This window comes from Chelonoidis abingdonii, chromosome 3, assembly GCF_003597395.2.
Source record: "Chelonoidis abingdonii isolate Lonesome George chromosome 3, CheloAbing_2.0, whole genome shotgun sequence".
NCBI classification, from domain to species: Eukaryota; Metazoa; Chordata; order Testudines; family Testudinidae; genus Chelonoidis; species Chelonoidis abingdonii.
This window is the reverse complement of record NC_133771.1, coordinates 15,214,195-15,227,674: the sequence shown is the minus strand read 5'-3', so window position 1 is coordinate 15,227,674 and position 13,480 is coordinate 15,214,195. Positions and strand designations below refer to the sequence as shown.

Sequence of the window (13,480 nt, the reverse complement as noted above, 5' to 3'; positions counted from 1 at the left end):
TATTTCCTCCGTTATCAGCCATTGGATGCCACCCCATGGAGAGGTGTGGATATACTAGTTCAAACTGGATTCTCCAGGGACTACAGACAAAGGATTTTTGGGTAAACAGCCTAGTTTAAAACTGGGTCTACAGAGGCCCCTTAAGTCTATGTGCTTGTTCTGAGGTAAGGCCGTGATGAATTTGTGATCACACAAGAAATCCCTTGGGTTGTGTTTGGAAAGACTGTTCCAGCCACAGCCCATGTTAGAGTTGAAGTGATCTCTAGGACGTTTATTAGTATCTATCTTTTATAGTTTTTAATAGCTTTTCTCTGTAGAGTAAACTAGGCTTGCACAGAAAGAACTGTGTGGTAACTTGTAACTCTTGACAATCTTTGTTATCTATCTCTGAAGAGAAGGTAAGCGGGTATGCTTGGGCAGCTTGCTTCAGCCAGGAATAACAGTGAAGACAGGGAACTGCGCAGAAGGGAGGGGGGACAGAGGCGGGGTCTCTGGCAACAGCTGGGGAACTGGAAGCCTGAGAGTTGGTGCCCTTGCTGGATGATGGAGGGAAATACAGGTGCAGCTACCCTGACAGGAGGTGATTCTATGTGTTGAGTAGCTATTGCCATCCATGAACAAGAGATAATGGATCATTTCTGCTGCCACAAACCACCACCTTAGTTAAGGCAGTGATTCTCAGCCAGGGGTTTGTGTACCCCTGGGGGTACACAGAGGTCTTCCAGAAGGTACATCGGCTCATCTAGATATTTGCCTCATTTTACAACAGGCTACGTGAAAAGCACTAGCGAAGACAGTACAAACTAAAATTTCATACAGAGAATGACTTGTTTATGCAGCTCTATATACTATACACTGAAATGTAAGTACAATATTTATATTCCAATTGACTTATTTTATAATTATATGATAAAACTGAGAAAATAAGCAATTTTTTCAGTAACAGTGTGCTGTGACACTTCTGTATTTTTATGTCTGATTTTGCAAGCAAGTCATTTTAAAGTGAGGTGAAACTTGGGGGTACACAAGACAAATCACACCCATGAAAGGGGTACAGTAGTCTGGAAAGGTTGAGATTCACTGAGTTAAGGCACAAGATTGTATTTGAAAACAATGTAGCAAATTGTCAAACTCTAATGCCCCAGAAAGGAAATATTTTTAAAAATACAAGACAATGAATACAGTTTTTTCTTTTTTTTTTGTTTTTTTGCTAATCACAATCTGCAGAGAAAGTGGAGGGAAATCTTGCCAATGCAGTGAAAGGCTTTAAAATTCTGGGTGAGTAAACAGGACAGCATCGTTATTTGTATGTAATAAAGAAGGGCTGCTGCTCCTGAGAACACATCACTCAGAAGGATCTCAGAAGGGATCATTCACTCTTTGTCAGTCTTAGAAGGAAAACAGAGAAGGACAGATTCTGCTCTGAGCTACATGAATGTAAATCCATTGACTTCAGTTGTGTGATTCCAGGTTTATAGATGTGCATCTGGGGGCAGAATCTGGCCCCAAGCCTATAGGGCTGACCTCACCTGCCACAGGTCAGTTGTATTAATAATGGGATTACGTTACGGCCCCAGTTCAGCAAAGCATTTAAAGCCTGTGACTTAATGAGAAATAAGTGTATAGCTACAGTTAAACACATGCTTAAGAACTTTGTTGAACAGGTAATAATGGAGTGGGTCCTTGCGAAATCAGGGCCTAAGCCAATGTTAAAATATTTAACCAGCTCATTAGATTGAAAGATTAGGTCTAATGTCAATATCACGCAGGGGTTTAGGAGGGAGGTCAGAGGGATAGCTAGGTAATTAATGAGCTATGTTTGGTCACAATGGAATATCTTCTTTACAGAGGCTCTAGCAGGAGGCTACCCCTCCCTCCCCCCACCTCCTTTGCCTTCAGTTGAAAAGTTTGTTTAGTAACAGGGAGCCACCCATAAATTTAAAAACAATAGGAAAACAGATTCATACTGAATAAATCTCCCTGCCTGCCCCCCTCAGTTCTCTGTATGCTTGGCTACCAGTAGGCAGCAAATCCCAAAGAATGTGTGCAGGCGGAAGGGGAGTAGGAAGAGGATCAGTTGGGATGGGGGGGAGCTGGAGTGAGTCCAATGCAAGCAGTGTGTGATGTCATTTACAGCATTGCTCACTGAAATGATAAACACACGGTGAAGGCTTTTGAACAGCATCTGGGCTACTACAGGGGGAGATTCTTCATAGAATTTCCCTTTCTCCCTCTTCCACAAAGAAGGTACTTGTACAACATGACAGGTCTGCTTGGCATTCTCCAGCTCAGACAGTGATGATGATAATATAATAAACATTAAAGTACCTTTTCCCACGACACCTACAAGAAATCAGCCAACTAATAATGCCAATATACCAGGGCCCTGGAGGCCAGTTCAATTCCTTTTTTTTAAGTATGCACTGTATAAATTGGATCTATTTTGCCTGCATGAATTATCCTTCTCTTCCACCCTTTATATGTTGTTAGTCTTCTTAGACTCCAATCTTGCAATGGGTTCTGCCTGTGTGTAACCCTGTTTCAAGGCCTTAGACTACAAGCTCCTGCATGCAAGGGCTGTCTCATTATATGGAAAGTGCCTAACATATGCCAAGTACTGCCAGAATATTCATAATAACTCTCTGGTGACTTTTGTGCTTGTGGACTGACAGCCCTACAGTCACAGTTTCTCTGCAGATACAGCCTGGGCACAAGATTCTTCATTATGCCCCAGCCTTGACTTGTGGGACTAACTTTAAGGTGGGAAGGGATAGTTGTCTCTATGCTCATTCCAGTGTCAGCTTGTTAACAAGAGTGCTGTTACATGGCAGTGTTGTGAAATTAGACACTTGCAGTCTAAGACCTGGACTGAGACAATCAACCTGGGCTGGAATGGATCTAGCAACTTAGAAATGAAAGTCTCTGTCTCAGGACCAATTCACTTAACCATGCAATCCTTCACAAAGCCCCCTCCCTGTAGACTCTAGCTCACACACTTTGCTTTGACCATGCTATGGCTAGTGCCATAATTCCCTGTTAAAAAGAAAACCACGTGTGCATTATATTGTAGGTGCAATCCTTTGGAAAGAAGAAAATACAAAAAAAAACCCAGAAGCTGTAAATGTCCACTTACAAAAATCACAAGCTTTTCAAAAGTGCAGCTGTGAAATTAATGGTGTTCAAAGATGTATATGCATACTAATACACCCTGCTCATGTGTGTTTGTATACATGTGTGTATATGTGTGTGTGTGTATATATATCTAGATAGATAGATAGATAGATAATGTGTGTGTATACGTGTTTAACATTCGCAAAGACCTTAGAATGCATTGGATCATCCCTGGCAGGTTTTGGATAGTCTTTTTTTTTCTTTCTAATCTAATGAGGCACTAGGTTTAGATGTCCACTAAAATGCACTAGTGGAAAACATTTCTGCAGTGCTGCAGTGGCATTATGTCTGTCTCCTGAACCCGGGGGAGGGTGGTAGCATTAATGTACTTAAATGCTGGAAATGCTAGTCATCTCTGCACCATTAATATCATTCTAAATAGCTCATTCTGCTTAAAGCAAGTTTCTCTCCTGGGGTTTTGGGGTTTTTTGGTAGCAGGTCCTATTTTATTTACAAAACAAAAGGTGAGATCCCAGAACAAGAAAAAGAGAATTTATATCGGGGCTGATCCAGCTACCATTGAAATGAATAGGGGTTTGGCCACTGACTTCACTGAAGCAACATTGGGCCCAAAGTCTTTCCGTCTTTTTGAAAATCTGCATAGAATCATAGAATGATAGAATATTGGGGTTAGAAGAGACCTCAGGAGGTCATCTAGTCCAATCCCCTGCATCTTATTCATGACTTGCTTCTCTGACTGCCATGTGACTTATTCCAGGAATATGATGCCTGCTTACATTCTACAATTACACTTAAAGATCTGTAGGGCCAAAATTTTATCTCCTTTAAAAAAATAGAGTGATGGGGAAATTCCTCTGCATTTTAAACAATGAGCACAATTTTATAAGACCTACATAAACACAATAGAGAGCACTTTCTTCTCCTCAGGCATGAATACAATTAACTTCCATCCTAGAGTTCATGGAAAATGGATCCTGAAGTTTTGTCCCATTTTTCCATCAGAGACTAAGTTGAAAAACATTAATCAGAGAGCTCCAGTAACACCACTGATGATGTTGAAGAGTGGAGATGTGGTGGTGGTGCATAACCTTGAAAATTACTGTGTTAACTGATTTAATAAAATAAATCCAAATGGAAGAGGAGGCCACAGAACATATTTTCCAGCTTCAGAGAACTTCTGAAAAAAAGAGAGGAGTAAAATTTTTAAATGACAGGGTGACCTTCTCCAATGATAGCCTGCTTCTGCTAGGAGCTGGAGTACTCTCAGCACTCCCCAATGAAAAGAAAGGAAACTGCTTATTCCCTCTAGCTTCTTCACAATCAGAGGGTCATCTGAGCTCCTTTTGCATCCTTCCCTTTTCACTCCATCATCTGGTGATCTTCTGAAGGAGGAAGGCTGGGCCCATCATTACTGCTCCTTGCAATGACCAGAAGGCTTGCCAGAAAGCCAGACAAGATACTTCCTCCTTCATTGAGGGCCTGTGTAGGCTCCCAGCCCCTGCTCACCTAGGGGACTGGATTAGAGTTTGGGACTCAGCTCAAGCCTAAACTCAGATCTATGTGACCAATACTCTTCTTCTAGGCTGGTCTACCTGCTCCACAAAGACCAGGCACTATCATCTGTGATAGCGTACATATACAGTACCAATGCATTTACCTGCAGCTATACAGCAAGTCAAGACTTAAATGGTTTTGGGGCCGGGGGGAGATCAGTACCATGAAATATATCTGAGATGCAGCAATGGACATGTGTGAAATTTTTAAGGTATGAGTTTCAGTGTGGTATAATCACCACAACCTGGATATAGTTTCTAAGAAGAGTTCATGAACAATGAAACTGTGGGGCCAACTCTACAATCTGAATTCCTATGTACCAGGAGTTGCACTTGTGTATTGGAAGGTAAAACTGGGCTCTATATATGTAAAACTGGAGTGACCTGCAAGATGGTCATGTGAGTCTATGCAGATTTTTATAATGTGCTCATTAGTGAGGTCTCTATCAGGGTCCAGCTCCAGGGAAAACACTAAGCAAATAAGACACAAGTGAATCTGTTCCTGTGTACAGAGTGTGGATGTAATTATTTTATGTTCCTACAGTAGATATAGGTAAATCACTATGTGGTTCTTTTAAAATAGTTGTAGCTACATGTACAAATCTCACTGGTTTAAAAACCCAGGTAGATAAGACTAAAGAGAGACTGGTTTAAAAACTGAATTATAATAAAAATAATGTTTTCCATTATTGGTCTGTCATTGCCAACACTTTAGGTTATTAGAACTGAATAAATATTAACAGGACATTTGCTTTCCCCTTTATGCACATTGTTTACTTTCTGCACTTCACTCAGCTTTGACAATGAGAACACTTTTAACTACTTTTGCTTTTGTTTGAGGCAGTTTTACTTTCTGGTGCACAAGAAGTCTGATTATCGCCTTACTTATTCTGGCGTAAATCTCCACTGAATTCAATGGAAATCTACTTGTGTAAAACTGATGTGAGTGGAGAATGGGGCCCACTGAACTTAAAGAGGCAGTCAAGTCATATTCAAATAATGGTTAGACAGTTACATCTGCTCTACCAAGTTTTGTGGTTTTCACACTTTCCTCTGTCATTTTGGACATTTCTCACATTAACAACATGGGAAACTGACTAGCTAAGGGCCTGATCCTGGAAATACTCATGCACAGAGGTAACTTTACTTATGGGAGTTGTCCAATCGGTATCAATGGGGCTACTTGTATGTGTACAGTTATATGGGGAAGGGTTTGTGAGATTGCTCCCTCAGGCTCTGATACCGGAAGAAGTTGTGCAGGACTCAAGTGTGTCTGAGTGGGATCAGAGGTCTGGCTGCCTGGATTCAGGTGCAAAACTGGGGCTTAGCTATTTACAAGAAACAGGGAAATTGACTATATACAAACTGCTGTCAAAACTTTGTTCTCTTAAAGTTACAGTAATCTTGGGGTCACTTGTATGATGTGTAACATTTTACCTACTATGTTTACTTCTCCCTGAACATTTAAACACCCTTCCCTTTTAATAGGAACTTTAAAGAGGGGGGAGGGTGGATCCTTTCTCTTAATCATGGGTTTTTTAAATGATTTTACAGAACCTAAACTTGAGGCCTAACTCAACCTGACAGACTTTTTTACTATATATTTTTGCTATGTACACATAACAATACATACCCTCTGGGTCTCTGACATTTTACAATCACTGTATCATTTATTGCAATGCATAAATTAAGCAAGTATATATACACACACTCACACATCAAAGCCAAAATGACACTTTCATATTTGCTCACAAAGAGAAACAGTTGTATTTATTATGCACAACGTGACTACTTTCTGTAATTTTGCCTTGATATCTGAAAGGGAAGTGCCTCTGTAATCGCATCTCTTTGGAGAATAGTGCCATATGGTTTTAACAGAGGTTTATTTCCTGAAGCCAGGGAGAACTGCAGATTCTCAATCCAACTCAAATAATTATACAGACAAATTTCACTCTATTACTTTCAGTGGAACCAAAGCTGTGTGGTCCTTGTATGCTCGCTGACACCTTTAAGGAGACATTAAGCCATTTTTATATAAAATGCCCTTAATGGGTGAGATGTGGGATGAATTTCCTGGAAGATTAGCACCTGTCGCATTGCATAAGGCATGCCTTCAATTGTTGCATTAACTCTCTCAACTAGTAGACAGCAAAATCTAAGATTGAGGCCTTCAGAATTGGAAATGGCTAAGCTTCAGCTAGGGTTAACAGGATTTCTATTTTTAGAGGGTGAAATTTATCCGACTGCCGATGATTCATGCAAAGTCATTTTACCCCCTTAGGTCTCAATTAAGCAAAGCACTTAAGCACACTTGTGCTGAAATCAATGGAACTTAGGTACAATCTTAACTTTAAGCATGTGCTTACGTCCATTGCTGAATGATGGCCCTATACATCATGTAATAGGCACAACACGGAGATTTATGCAGTACCTATCACCTTGTGCAGAACTGCGCTGGTAGGAATTTTACCCTTGAGTTGCTGCTGCTCTCTCTAAACTAGATTCACATTCTGACTGACACTTTGGATCATTCGACCCACAAAGGGGAAAAATCCAGGCAACATTCAACTTCTGACCTTGAAACAATCAAAAGAAAAAAATCCTCTCTCCATTTCTAAATCTAAACAACAGGAATACTGTAAAAACAGCAATTTAAACCAAGAAACACAATGATTAAAGAATACTTTAAAGAAAGACCACCCTTTAAGCATGAAAATATCCTTTTTGGAATAATATGCAATCTGGCACTTTTTTTTGTTTTTTGCACCACTGTGTCTGATTTAGTTAAGGTAGCTAGTTTATGAAATTAGCAAACAGGCTACATTTCAGACTGGCAAAACTAATTAAATAAGAAGAAAGCATACAAATATTTATGTATTGTGCCAAGTTACCTATGTTATTGTAAAGGTTCCCCCCCTGTAAGCAGAGGGCGGGAAAGGCTGTCAAAGGTTCAGAGAATTTTCACAGGGCTTTGTTGAATTCAAATTAAAACACAAATTTCTCCAGATCAAAACAGTATATTAAATAAAAACACTGTCCTGGAGCCTGAGGTCAGATCAGAAACCAGATATGTACTTGCAGCACTAGCATAACCACATGACAGACCAGAAGGGTGCTCCAGGGCTGTCTTCCTGACAGCTTGAGAATCTTGCCAAGGCACCAACTGATGCTACTGAATGAATATGTTCCACAGCTGGGCAGCTGTGTACCATGATGGTAAACTGTGGCCCTGTGTGTGGCCTGAGGATCAAAGAAATCTAGAGGAACAGTGCTTCTAATATTTTCTAGTGGCAATTTTAAAACTATGCCATAGATAGATAACAGCAATGCAAACAATAAAATCCATCCCTTAAATTCCATAGCTCTGCCACTAATAATAGCCTAGGTCTTTGAGGCAAGCTAGTCTAGTGGATAGGACCAGGGCCGGCTCTAGGTTTTTTGCTGCCCCAAGCTCAGGTGGGGCTGAAGCTCGCAGACAGCACTAGAAGCAGAGGAAGTGATGTCACCTTCTCCCAGGACCTGCAGGGGCTTTACCCACCCCTCCCGGCCACGCAGAGAAGCCCCGATATAAGGGGTGGCACAAATCAGCACAGCAGCTAGTGCACAGATGAAGCGGCGCAACCCCGGCTCCCAGGCAGGACTTGCCCTCTTCTCCCCAGGTAGTGGCTGGGCCCTGGCAGCTCAGCATCCCGGGGTTGGGGCTTCCCCTTCCCTCTGCGGCCAGGGGCACAGCGCCCTCGCCCCATCTAAGTGGCGCAGCTCCGAGAGCACAACTGCCCCCCAAAAAAAGGATGGGCAGAATGCCACCCCTGGAAATGTGCCACCCCCATCACGTGCTTGCTTTGCTGGTGCCTAGAGCTGATCCTGGGTAGGACACTGGACTGGGAGCTAGAAGACTTGGGTCTTACTTTTGGTTCTGCCTGACCTTGGGCAAGTGACTTCCCCTCTGTCTCTGTTTCTTCTCCCATGCTTGTCTATTTAGACTGTAACCTCTTTAGAAGTGTCTCTAATTAGTGTTTGCACAGTGCTGAGCACAATGGGACCCCAATCTCAATTCTGGCCTCCAGGAGCTACTGTAATACAAATAATTATAAAACCGAAATAAACTGTAGAAAGCTAATTTAATTTTTATCCCTGATGTGTTTGTTTACATTGCCCTGCCAGTACAACTAGGCTGTCAATACCATTTATTGCCAGTTGCACTTTCTGGTTCTCATGCACTAGCAAAACATTGTTTTGGGCTTTCGCTGCTGCATAGGAACGTTTAAAGCTCCAAATACTCCTTATTTCTATGACATTCTTAAAAAGCTCTGAAAATATATTTCTTCATAGAGGTTTAACAACCTTCTGTCCCCCTCCCTGTTTTTAACAGAACCTACATGTTGAACCAACACTTCTAGTGGTGATAGCTGTGGTAAGGAGCATGTATGTATTTTGCTTGTCTGATAAAGATCTCTCATTCTGGTGCCTGTAAGTTTCCTAAGAAGTGAGGTGTAGTGAGATGATGGTGTAAGTTAAGGGGATGTTACAAATACAAACATGCATGACTACTTTGTTACCTTCTGAAGTCACTGGCAAAGCTCCCATTTATTTCAATGGAATCAGGACCAGTGCCAATCTTTCTATTTCCTGTTAATATTTCGCTTTGTGGGGAAGAGGGCAGTGGCTTGTCTTACTCTGTTCCATGAAACAGGAAGAAAATGCTCCAAAGGGTAAGAATATCTGGTTTTGGCCAGCTTGCATTTACTTTTGATGCTGAATGCCACAAATGTCTAAAGTGGATCTTGGGGAAATTACCCATAGTGGTTTTGAGGTTTTGAATAAGGAGGGGGGGGGGAGAGACAAGGAAATTGCATATGAACACTGATTCACTCTATAAATTGATTTAACCTCTTGATTGTTGAACTGAAAGGCCAAAGTGGCAACCGTAGCGTCTTTTTATTAAGTGATTGAAATGCAAGACAAAAAATCAGAGCAGTTATAAGCTGACAACACATTGTCAAAATGGGACCTTCTAGCTCAATAGATCTGCTCCCTTCCTGCATGTATACACAGTCCTGTTGCTAACTGCAGTGAAAAAAATAAACTTCCACTAATTTTTAGTCCTGTTCAGATGGCAGAAGCCATGCAGCTGCTACGCAGGTCCAAGCTTTGTCCCCAGTTGTGTGCAAACTCACTGTGGATAACTGGGTTTCAGGGGTGTGACTGGGCAGACATTTGTCTGAGCAGTCTTTATTACAGGTGACTGCATGAGGTGCAAAGAACCCAGCTTTCAGATTCCAGGCTGAGTTTTTCTGATTGGTAATTATTAAAAAATACACATTTTTTTACTTGTGAAAGGAGAAAATCACTGTGACACAATATGCATGGTACCTCCCAAAATCATTTTCAGACACTCCCCCGGAACAGACTGTGCTTTAGGTGATAGACTGAATATGTAACTCGTTAGTACAAACAAGGTTTATGTGCCTGATTTCCTATGCATCTCTGTAAACATTTCCTAGACTGTTTAACTGGCTCTTATTCGCGAGACATACAGCAGTGAAGCTAAAGTCATGCTGGATGTGTGGCATTTTTTAAATGCATGCTATTTATAAGCATTGCTAACACAAGTTTATTTTGAAGGAAATGAAACATGGTGCAAATTAAAAACTTGTTGGTACCCAAGAGCAACTCATGAATTGTATCATTCCTTTCTCCTTCCTGTGCTGCTGCCTGTGAGCAAGCTATTATTGGGTTGGTGGCATTTTGACCCTGAAGTAGGTGGGACTCATCTCTTCAACCTTTCCCTCCTCCTCCATTCATTTACATAATGTATCCCATTGGTTATAATATGATCCTCATTTTATTTGCATTCTGTAATATCTGTTGGTTGAAATGAATCATGGAGGATGGGTAGCACATGGAGAGAATTTATGTCTCCCTACTGCCTCTCATCCAGAAGTGCTTCACAAATGATGAATAGGACTTGTTTTACCCACTAAGTGAATGACAGGGGCTTTGAGGCTGATGCACCCAGGAATTTAGGACAAGATGTTATGAAGAATGCAGTAGCTATCTGAAACTGCAGGGGAAATGGAGGTGAACAGGTTGGGTATCCCAGCTCTGCAACTGGCCAGCACTCTGGGGCCAACATTACTATCCTTGTGAAAAATGACACGTGACCTTTGGCCATAAATAGTGTGGGCCTCAGTTTTACATCATCCCTGAAAGGAAACCCTTCTGGCAAAGCAGCAGCTCTGTAGCTCTCCCCTGCAGCATTGGTTCAGCGTGCTGACTATGGGGAATCCCCATTAGGGTGGGCCTTAGCACTTTGAAGCGAGCCTATAAAACATTTTTTCCAGACCTGGTCAACTTTGACTTATGTTTACGATCATACTACTATGCGCATGATTGACCTTACGCTTCAGTGTTGTGCTTGGGAAGAAGACCGTTAACTAAATGATTAATGAGAATCATCAAACTTTACGAACTCATGTGACAATGCTTTTGGGGTGCCATCAACCTCCATTTTTCCAGAGATGGAGTCTAGTTGCTTTCTGCTGGGATCCACATATAGCTGCTAATACTGAAAACAGTTTTCCACGAGTCACTTCACCAAATAAGCTGAAAGCTATTGGGTTGCTAGACATGCCTCTCAACCCATCTGCATTGGTCCCTGGTCACTACGTGCATTCTCACCAATTGTAGGCTATGTGTTCTCTGTTCCTCCATATATTTAACTATTGAATCGGAAGTAGATGGTAATATTAATACAATTGCTCAAAAATATTGACCCTTACGGCTTTCAGTAAGACAGCGACCAGGGAAAGAAATAAAATCAAGCAGCACAAACAAGGAAGTTAGATGTGTGAATGTTATTTGTTTTTCTCCCCCTTCTTCCATGTTTGACTTCTTCGATCCTTATCAATTCTTCTGGTTTTTCCCTTCTTATCTCTCCCTCGTCTCTGAAAAGAATTTCCTTTCCATTTTCCTATTCACACCATTTTCTATTATCCTACCCCTTGTTCCCCTTCCTGATTCCCATCATTCCCTGAACACTCATTTTTGTCATCCCTCTGTTCCTCCCTCTGTTCACTCACTTTCTATGATCCTACCTAAAATAATTAAAACTTAAATAACTCTTTATGAATAGATTAATACATATAATCTGCCCCACACTCCTGTAAAGTGCATAAGTACTATCCCCACTTTACAGATGAGTATATAAAGGGAGCGAGGTTTTACATGACATCTCCTGGGGTGTAGCTGAGACTATAACAAAATTAAAACACAAGGAAAAGCCCCTTGTTTCCAGTCACTTGCTTAGCCTATTCATGTTGCCCTCCGGCCCTCTCTGTGGCTCCTCGGCATTAGAAAGTTAGCGATCCATGTACTGCTTCCATTTAGCTATGGAGGTGTGACTCTGTCATAACTCCAGGCTGAGATGGCCTGTTGCAATTAACTTAGAACCAACAGAAGAGGATGCAATGCTTCCAAAACCACATTCAGCCTTGCACTTTGTTACCTAAGCTCTGACACCTGTACTAGTGTGAACTGGAAAGGCATTCTGAGTATTCATATGCAAAAGAGTTCATCAAGCAGTTCACTTGGTGCAGAATGCCCTGAACTGTAAGAAACAGGTTGACAAGACCCAGAAATTGTAATATGTGCGCATATGGCACAGGCTTTTCAAAGATATTTGAGGGATAATGTGAAGAAACAGAGAAGCAAGTTATTAATTATAGATGACTAAAAACTGATAATTTTGAAGTAATTATAGTGAACAGAAGTAAGTAGTGAGGAAGGATAGTCCAGTGGATAGGTGTTGCCTGGGACTTGGGAGTCCTGGCTTCAAATTCCTGTTTGGCCATAACCTTTCTGTGTTACTATAGGCAAGTTACATAGTGATCTATATGCCCTGCTGCAGCAAGCTTCCCAGCCTGGGTCGACAGACTAGGCCTTGTGCTAGCACTGTGAATATAGCTGTGTAGGCAGCACTTGGAATCTGAGGCTTAGACTGGAGCTCAGACTTTGCAGGGGGAGGGATACCTCAGTGGTTTGAGCACTAGCCTGCTAAACCCAGGGTTGTGAGTTCAGCCCTTGAGGGGGCCACTTAGGGATCTAGAGCAAAATCAGTATTTGGTCTTGCTAGTGAAGGCAGGGGGCTGGACTCAATGACCCCTTGGGGTCCCTTCCAGTTCTAGAAGATGGGTATATCTCCAATATTAAAAAAAAAAAAATACCCTCTGTACCATCATTCCCCAGCTCACAGGGGTGTTGGGAGATTGTGAGGTACTCAGATACTGCAGTAATGGGAGCCATATCAATATCTTAGCTAGATAATCATGAAACCTCTTGTTTCAAGATGCTGCTTTAACCTTTAGTTTGGCATCCTACACTCGTGAACATATCAAAGCACAAACATTTCACAACCCACTAGTAATTCCTACTGATTTACAGCATACAAAGTAATGGAACGCAAGTAGATACACTGGCAAAAACATCTGTTTGTCACTAACATCAGGCTGCAAAATTCCACGTGAAAAAAGGGTTGTTTGTTTGTTTTTCCCCCTGTTCTGAATATCAAACTCTTCAGGTTTTTGTTTTGTTTTTGCTTTTCATTTTGGGGAGGGGCGGGGGACTAACCAACCAGGTCTTATTGCAGGAGAGCTGCTTGCACTGGTCTGGCTAACATTCTGTCATCGTTTCCATTATCAGCCTCATTTTCAGAGCTTTATAATTCAGCTGTAAAAAGCTCACTCAGGCTGAAACCTTCTTTGTTTAACAGACTCTTTACACTGCTATAAATTTTT

At 41.5% G+C, this 13,480-nt stretch overlaps 1 protein-coding gene and 1 long non-coding RNA gene across 4 annotated transcripts in view; one reads left to right on the top strand and one right to left on the bottom strand.

The window, feature by feature from the left end:
* Nucleotides 1-13,480, bottom strand: part of RUNX2 (RUNX family transcription factor 2) — a 110,648-nt gene that overhangs the window by 61,984 nt on the left and 35,184 nt on the right. The gene's annotated exons all lie outside the window — the stretch shown is intronic.
* LOC116837556 (uncharacterized) overlaps nt 9,327-13,480 on the top strand; it is a 35,971-nt gene continuing 31,817 nt past the window's right edge. For both annotated transcript variants that reach the window (XR_004376725.2, XR_004376724.2), the window contains exon 1: nt 9,327-9,397. This is a non-coding gene — a long non-coding RNA (uncharacterized LOC116837556). The remainder of the gene's footprint in view (nt 9,398-13,480) is intronic.